General features: G+C 40.1%; 1 protein-coding gene across 1 annotated transcript in view; it reads left to right on the top strand.

Moving 5' to 3' along the window:
- The first annotated feature begins 381 nt into the window (after positions 1–381).
- The window catches only part of sipa1l2 (signal-induced proliferation-associated 1 like 2), a 55,106-nt gene continuing 47,291 nt past the window's right edge, over positions 382–8,196 (top strand). The window contains exon 1 of the mRNA XM_056734409.1: positions 382–568. The gene's annotated coding sequence lies outside the window, so the exon portion shown is untranslated. The remainder of the gene's footprint in view (positions 569–8,196) is intronic.

Here is an 8,196-nt window from a genome sequence, read left to right as displayed (position 1 = left end):
GGGGCAACTTTCATCAGAGCTAAAAATAACCTGACATTTTACTCGAGCGTGAGGATCGTTCATACCAATACTATGGGACTCCAAAGACACTTTAAGACAAATTAAATCGAGCATTTATAAAGCACTACCGTACATCAGTGTACTTTAGGAGGGCATTTATAGCGTTTATAAATTGTATATTTTATTTGCGTTATATTACATTGCTTTATTAATTCAGTATATGCAATTTACTCAACACGAGGTATAAATTAGACTTAGATTAATGCAACATTTTCCAAACAGCATCTTTGGTCGTTAATGGGGGAGATTGACAGCGCAGTTGGCAAATCATTCGCCCTCGTCATACAAGGCGGGGTGATCCTCGGCCATTGACGAATCAACATGAAGGAGAGGCGGTGCTTGTGCCGATGGGCCTGTCATTCAGACGCTCGCTGCGTCCTGAGATCGTTGGAGTTGTTGCGCTTCTATTGTGGAAGCCGCGTCTCTTTGGGAAATAACGCGTTTTGACACAAGGAATCGACACGTTTATTTTCGACGATAATGGGATTGTCGCCCCTTTCCCGGCAAGGTAAGATAGATCTGATTAATCGCACTCTTCTTTTTCAACTAGTTAGTCCGAAATAAACTTTTCTTAAAGGTGAACTCCGCGCAGCGTACTGAGCTTTACTCGTACTTACGTATCCATGTCCACATCGCGTGTTTTTCGGTTTCAACAATAGATGCATTTGTGAATTTTGAGGAAATGACCTTATTTATGAGGAAGATATCTGAATCTCGGCTTTAAATGAAAGCGTTTGTTTATGTGATGTGTCGCCGTTGCTGACGGATACGACCGTTGGTGATTTATTAGCATAATTCAATATCGGTCTATTGTCTGTGGTAACTTATTTAAAACCAAAGCCGCGTATCGGTTAAGTTGTCAACAGCATGTGCTTGACCTGTCATTCATGTCGTGGGACGTTTCATTTGGAGTTAAGTGTTTGATATTTGGTCGCTTTAGGGCTCTTTGATCACTTCGTGAAACATTTTAATGTCAAATAGTTCAATTGTTTCCGCTTCTTCGGTCAATTTGAAACGACGGATTTGTGTGTGGACAGTTTTTCTGTAACAGAATCAGCAGTTATAAATTATTATTATCTTCAATCTAATAGCGTGAAAGCTCATTCTGTCATCCTGAAAGACATTATCCGAAACTACTCATTACTCAACGGTGTTGAAAACCCCGCTACGGTCCGTAATGGATTAGTTTCGCTTAATTTGTAACGCTTTAAAGAGAAAATAGTTTTTTTTGTTCCTTCGGCAGTAACCTTGGCAGCCAGCTGTTGCTTCCATCTTCTTGGCAGTCTACACGGTAAATCCTCGGTTATATTCTCTCCCTCTCTCTCTCTCTCTCTCTCTCTCTCTCTCTCTCTCTCTCTCTCTCTCTCTCTCTCTCTTCCTCTTCCTCTTCCTCCTCCTCCTCCTGGTTTTGGAGAGTTTTTGATGCCCAAATTGGAGGGGTTTGTGTGCATTGCATCCCGAAACCCTTTGTATCTCCCAGCCTCTTTGTTTTCGGCGCATCCATTATTCAAATTCGGGCAAATACTTTGTTCTCGTCTGTTAGAACTGAGTGACATTCAGATTAAACGTTTTCATCAAACTAAAGCTAAAGACATCCGCCCCAAATGTCTTGCACGTCAGAGATGCAGATGTGTCTGAATGCTCTTTTAATGAGATGGCATATATTTTAATGTTAATTTAATTATAAAACTGTGATGTAATTATGTTCAGCAGGGCTTTTTCAGAAGAACTTCTCTTGAGAACATGGGCTTCTGGTCCACTATGAACGTCTGTGCTCTTCTAATTTAAGCCATTATAATATACCGTTAGTGAAATGTTCGTTTTCTCATCTGAATAGTTGTTTAAATTGTGATGTGCTATTTCAAACTACTTTACGAATAGTATTGCTGATTTGTGTGGTCATTTGAAACCCCCTTAGGGTGGATTAAAGTCAAACACCCCAAATGTCTGACAGCAGGAAACCCGTCAAAAACACTTTCCGCCAGCCCGAGAGGTTCAAATCAATGGCCTTTGTGTGGCTCCCCGTGACAGAAAACAGGCCCGAGGGCGATTTGTTTGTGTTAGCGGATTAATTTCCACTCTCTGTGTCGTGGCAGGCACCTGTCAACACTAAGGGACTCTTCACTTTAACCTCGTGGGACTTTTCTGCTGTCCTTACGTAGTGTGGTCAGGATAATGAAGTCTCCGGTTGTTTCTTTGCAGCTCTCCGGTCTCGTCCCTCAGGGTTCAGATGAACCTTGAGATCTTGGAAATAGATCGGCAGATGTTTCTCAAGTGGTCTCATGCAATGTGATTTAAGGAAATTGTATTATGTTCAATTGAGTGCGAGCCGGTCCTCGGTTGACTGTTGATTGAGTTAGCTCATTCTTCGGACACGCCGTTGACCCTAGTAACTGAATCAGCAGACCATTCGCCGTTGTATGCTTTGTTTTTCATCGTTCATAGGCGACTGTGTGAGTCATATTTTTCTAGTGGATGACTGAATGTTTTTGGTGCTGTCTCAATGGGAAGATTGCTCAATGTGTGGTTTTTCTATGCATTTCTGGTTCCCCGGGGACGACAAACAATTGGAGAGCAGAGATCCTGCACGGTGGGCCAGATTTCGTGCATAGTTTGCATAATTCACAGATAATGGAAAGGAAGTAAGTTAGGATGTGTCTCAAGTTTACAAAATCAAGGTCAGGAGTTGAGAACACCACGGGGAATGCGATCCAAATGGTTTAATTCCAAGACTAAACAAACCTCTGTCCTGGTTGCGACCTCTTTCTGAAAGACTTTGTCTTTTCGGTTCTCTCAGAAAAGGAAATATTTCATTATCTCAAAACCCAGATCGGATGCCGTTGCTCGTAATCGGTTTTCCCATCTGTAAACTTTTAATATTCCCTTAAACAGTCACATCCATCCAATACGTGGTTTGTCTGTGAGTTTCTGAGACGACAATAGAATGTAATAAGAAGAAAATGATTAGACATGTCAACTGACACCATGAAAAATATTAACAGTGACTGCTGGTGGCGAAATGTGTTCAGTGCCGTCATCTTTCATCAGAGGGCTTGAAGTGTTGTCTCTTGTGATGAGCACAAAGACTCCAGTGTTAATTTGCTGGTGGTAATGCACAGAGTGTGAAGAGCGAGAGGATTGTTTTACCGATGGATGGCGAAAGCAGAATGCATGGACACAGACAGGGATTAGCTATGGCCATCTGTTGCCCAAGGAATCAATAGCCAGACCTTTCTCAGCTTCCCCGCATGGGTACAGGAAAGATCACCACAGCACTCCATCAACGGAACTTCAGTTTGGCTGAAAGTGACCTCAGATACTCCATTTTTAATGCGTGTTTGCTCGTGCGCCATTTTAATTCCTTTTCAGAGAGAACCAAAAAGACAAACTCTTTCAGAAAGAGGTCGCAAATAAGGCAGACTGCCATTGACTACCATAGTGACACCTCCTGTTATTAATTGGTGGAATTTTGAAATTTAGATTGTTTGTCCCAAACTGTCTGAAATCAAATTTCTTTCTCCATTGCAGGAAGAAGTTTCCTTTTAGTTGGTCATCGAGTTCAGACATTGAGTCCCTGCTATTTTCATTCTTTTCCCTTTCATGACATTTTGAAAGTGTCGACACAATGGACCATTTTCCTATGGCACTTCCCCAGCCTGGGGCTTGAGGATTCTGTTTTCAGTAGAGTAGATTTCTTTCTTACTGTGGTAGACAACATGGAAAGCTGTTGCCAACATAGACTTTCCTTCTTATTTCTACCTTAGTTACTTTGCTGACATCTCTGGTAGAATCACCTTATTGCTGAATCCTAAATATTCTGTCTAATAAAATAGACAAAAGGCTCAAAATCACTCTGGTTGTGCTGTACTGCATGGACTGTGCATGGTTTCAGAATTGAAAGATCAGACACCAAAAGTGTTGTAATGCAGTCATGTGACTGTCATGGTGTGTGCCTTAGTTGATTGAAGGCCTTAAAGAAATAGTTCACCTAAGAATTGAAATTCTGTCATCATTTACTCACTTGTCACGTCAAGGCTCTATGATTTTCTTTCTTCTGCAGAATAGAAGATATTCTGAAGAATGTTGGTAACCGACGTTACCCGTTCACTTCTATTGCACTTCTATTGTATTGTTCCTTAATAGTTTAATTTTACATTTTCACCTAGTGCTCTTCAAAGTATTGTTTGCATTTTAAAGGGATACTTCACCCAACAATTCTGTCATCATTTAATCACGTTTGAGTTGTTCCAAATCTGTATAAATTTCTTTGTTCTGATGAACAATGAGAAAGATATTTGGAAGAATGCTTTATAAGCAAACAGATTCCCCCCCCCATGGACTACCATAGTAGGAAAAAATAAAATGATAGTCAAAAGTGCCCCAGCAACATGTTCTCTGTCCTACATTCTCTAAAATGTCTGCTTTTGTGTTCGAAGTTGAGTAAATGATAACAGAATTTTCCTTTCTGGGTGAAGTATCACTTTAATAGTCACTCTATAATATGTTAAAGCAAGTGCCTATTAATTTATCCGTCGTTGTATAGATTTTGAATATCTTTGTGATATTAAATGGCTCACAGCCTCATATAATAACCCAGCCTTCTTGGAAGCTTCCCTATTGCACAGGCCCATGGGAAAGCAAGCGAGGCTGCTGGCAAACCCTATCAGATGCATGAAGCCATCTGCCTCCACACCTGACACTGTAACACTCGGTCCCATCCATCCAGTCGGGTCTGAACCCCACCAAATGCTTTATCTGAATAACAATAGATTCAGTTCAGACTAGGGCAGCAATTAACACCTTGGTTTTAATTTAATCTTTTTTTTTAAATAATAAATTAATTTTGAAGCAGACTGCTACCACAAAATAAAAATTCTGTCATCGCTCACACTTGAGTTCTTCCAAATCTGTATACATTTTAAAGAGTTCTTTTAACTTGAGGATCAGTAAACGAAGACAGAAATGTAATTTTTGGGTGAACTCTTCCTTTAATATTTTTTGTCTAATCTATGTCATTTAATTACCACAAGGTATTATATGTTATTTGGTAACATTCCACAGAACATGGTTTAGTAACGTTTAACCGTAATTTACATATTTCCTATAATGCAGTAAGGAGTCTCTGCATAGAAGCTTCGCTTAACATACATGCACATGATCTTAAAATTACATAAGAATGTTTACATTTTTTGTTAATGACAAAAAAACGAGTCATATGTATTATCCATTGTATCGCTTTCTTGCAGCCTTTTCTTCCAAGCCTGAACATGTAAGTTCAAACATCAATTTTGAACAGACTTGTACGTTCCCACCATCCTTAGGGATCTTTCCTCTTCCTTTCCACCTGCTACGTGATAGTAACCCTTGATGACAGGCTGCTCAATATTTAAAATGGCAAACGCAACGATAAACTAGAGCAGTGGAGCGTGGCATCTGCGTTAGATTTGCCTAGGTTATTGTCCTGCGCTGAGCTTTGTTTCAGGTAGCGCACACAGCACAGGTGCAGGTATTGAAATATCAGCAGATAGGTTTCCACAGTATCCCTTTGGCTGAACCGAACCTCACTCAAGCATCTCTGCTAGTTGTGTGAGAGGGTGATTTCAGGAGAGAGACTGACTCACGGAGGGATGTTTCCGTTTGCTGCCTCTCTTTCTCTCTGAACCAGATCTCTGTTCTCAGTGGGGCTAAAATGATTCTCTCGTGGATGCTTAGTGGACACTTTGGTGGCTTCCGTCACAAAGAGATACTTCAAATGGGAACAGGGAGATCTATGTGAAATGCTCAAAGACATCTACGTCCTCATCTCCATTTTCTTTGTGTGCAGAGGAAGATCAATCCCTGTGCCGCTTATTAACACCAGCGCAACACTTCCACAATTACATATTATTTTAATTTTATAAAGCTGGGGGATTGACGGCGAAGCCTCGAGGGAAAATTTTAGGAATGTCACATCTGAATGTAATTGGCTGTGTGCTTTCATTGCTTTTTACCTAAAGAAACAAGGAATGACTAATCGGATGATTGACAGGCACTTATAAAAAAATGACTTATGAGCACAATCAGGCCTTGCATGAATTTAACAGCTCCTGCCAAGAGTTGAGAGAAACAGTGGCCGGGTTGTACCTGTGCCGATTGTCAAGGAGGCGTGTCTCAGGGTGAAGAAAGCGATAAAGTTCGGGAGCCATGGCTTGGTATCTGTAAAGTCTTTGTTTTGCAGTGTTTACCTTTCAACAGCCATGAATCACCGTGTTCGCAAGCCTGTCCAATTGGAAACAATTGGATTGCCTTCAAAGTAATGCGTAATCTTCTTTTTATTCTTGACGGACGCAGATCTTTTAATGCAACGCAAAGGATGGCGCAAGCCAAGCTTCTCCTTTGTTTCACATCACTGTTGTGGCTCATCAGCCGTTTGCTTCTTTCGGCATATTTGCACAACGGTTAAGTGCATTGTACTCCAGACAGCGCCACCTCCACAACGCAAGCCTAGCGTAAAGCTTATTATTTTTGCCCTACATTTCCTCCGTGCCAGGGATAGATATGTTATTCCCATGACAGCGTGTTTGTTTGCGGGGCCCGTTTGTTAGTCATGCATGTGCAAGGACGATTAAACGCTTGTAATCCCAAGGACTCCTTGCTCTAATTGTGCCTAAATACGCAGATTTAGGGACTTTGTTTTTGCAGATGATCTCCAGTCTGTTGTTCACTTTTACTGTCTGATTCAGAAGTCCTATGTTATGGCTCCGGTCTGCTCGGCTTTATTGCTTCATCTCATATGAGGGTTGTAAATGTATACCGTAGAGATTCGGGATGACACTTCTAGAAGTAATTTACATATGTTGGTCATAATCAGCAGGGCTATTTGCAGCAGGAACAGCTGTTGTTTGTTGCAGCGTACTCATTTTTTCGCCTGCCCAGCAAAACCTAAAAGTGCTTTAATAAATCATAACCGTTTTGTTTTGTGAGGTAATAAGTCAACTCGTTCTAGTCTGTTCCCTTTGTTTAAGAGACAGTTACAGGTAAGCTCTTAGTAGGTAAACGTTTTCCTGTTACAAAAGTATATTCTAGAATTTCTTCCATTCTGGCTGGTAATGCAGATGACAGAAATTACACACTTTACCTATTTAAGTTACTTTCGATTATCTTTCCCCCCTGGGTGTGGTGGTGAAGACCATTTCTAAGGTGAGGCACATGCAGGACCTCTTCTGACCTCTCATTGGCTGCTTTATTTGGGATGGATAGACAGGTTTATTCATGAGGTCAAGGTGCCCCCTTCCCCCAGGGTTTACTATTGTTCCGTCTTATTGATCTTGCCCCATTGACGGACCTGTCTGTATTGGTTTGGAATGTGACTGTTGCATATGTGTCCATCAAAAAGAACCGTGTCAGCAATGTCATCTTTTAGTCCTTCTTGTTTGTTTGGGTGGTACAAAGGTTTAACCTTTGAGGATTTTTTAGTCCGGCTGGCATTTTTAGTGCAGATTCGTATTTTAAAATGAATGGATCATTCTGATTCCGCATTCAAATGTGTAATTTTATAACCTGCAAACAAATTGTTCTTGTTTATTCTTTGTCATTGTAGGTAACTCCTATTTTCTGCTTATGAATCTAAGTGGAAAGTTTGCTATGTAAGTTGGATGGATCAGATGCACCAATGCGTATCCGAGTTACATTATTAATGTGAGACAACACAAACACTTTATCATACAGTGAATGTTTAACAATCAGTTTATTCATAGTCGAGTTGATTAATTAGCTAATTCATTGTAAATGTTGCTGACTTTTGGTCAATATAAATACTTTTCTTTTTTTCATCTTATAGACCAGTTTGAGAACTGCTGGTGTAAGTAATAAACAAGATAATTGTATTGTAAATTTCTGTAGTTATACATTTGAATTATTTTATGAAAATTAATTAGTATTATATTGTTGTTGTCACTGTTTTATGAAAGCAATATGCCATCAGAGTAACAGGGGACTGGTGTTGCATCTCTTACCCCTTTTATTGTTCTTTTATACATATTTATAGACCTCCTCGGATGATGTAAACAACACTGCTCCAGATTTTTTTTATGTTTTAGGTCTTTAACACTACAAACGTTTAAACAATAAAAAACAAGCAGATTATTTATAACCAAT

The sequence above is a fragment of the Triplophysa dalaica genome, chromosome 21, assembly GCF_015846415.1.
Source record: "Triplophysa dalaica isolate WHDGS20190420 chromosome 21, ASM1584641v1, whole genome shotgun sequence".
Lineage (NCBI taxonomy): Eukaryota > Metazoa > Chordata > Actinopteri > Cypriniformes > Nemacheilidae > Triplophysa > Triplophysa dalaica.
This window is presented reverse-complemented; position numbering and strand designations above follow the sequence as displayed.